Source organism: Myotis brandtii, unplaced genomic scaffold (assembly GCF_000412655.1).
Source record: "Myotis brandtii unplaced genomic scaffold, ASM41265v1 scaffold357, whole genome shotgun sequence".
Taxonomy (NCBI): Eukaryota; Metazoa; Chordata; class Mammalia; order Chiroptera; family Vespertilionidae; genus Myotis; species Myotis brandtii.
This window is the reverse complement of record NW_005363729.1, coordinates 809,210-809,645: the sequence shown is the minus strand read 5'-3', so window position 1 is coordinate 809,645 and position 436 is coordinate 809,210. Positions and strand designations below refer to the sequence as shown.

At 66.7% G+C, this 436-nt stretch overlaps 1 protein-coding gene across 1 annotated transcript in view; it reads left to right on the top strand.

Moving 5' to 3' along the window:
* ADAMTSL2 (ADAMTS-like 2) overlaps positions 1-436 on the top strand; it is a 27,753-nt gene that overhangs the window by 6,112 nt on the left and 21,205 nt on the right. The window lies entirely within an intron of this gene.

Sequence of the window (436 nt, the reverse complement as noted above, 5' to 3'; positions counted from 1 at the left end):
CTTTCGGATTCTGGAGTCATCTGCACAGTGGCCAAGGCTGTGAGGGGAGGCTGGGGAAGCGGTTCCCAGCGCCTGCCTCACCTCCTGCCTCTGAGGGTGGCCCTGTGAGAGTCAGGGCTGGGGGCGTGGGAGGAGGCTCCAGCCCCCCACCCGGCAGGCTGCACGCTCCAGGCCCTGGCATCCACTCCGCAAACCAGGCCTCGGCCGCTCGGTCACTTGACCGCCTGCAAGGAGGCCGGGAGACGCCGCGTGTCTAACAGACACATGGGAAGAACCCGGGCCTCAGTAGAGCCTAGGAAAGATGGGGCAGAGAGAGATGGGGCAGGGAGAGATGGGGCAGGGAGAGATGGGGCAGGGAGAGATGGGGCAGGGAGAGGTGGGCAGGGAGAGGTGGGGCAGGGAGATATGGGGCAGAGAGAGGTGGGGCAGGGAGAGG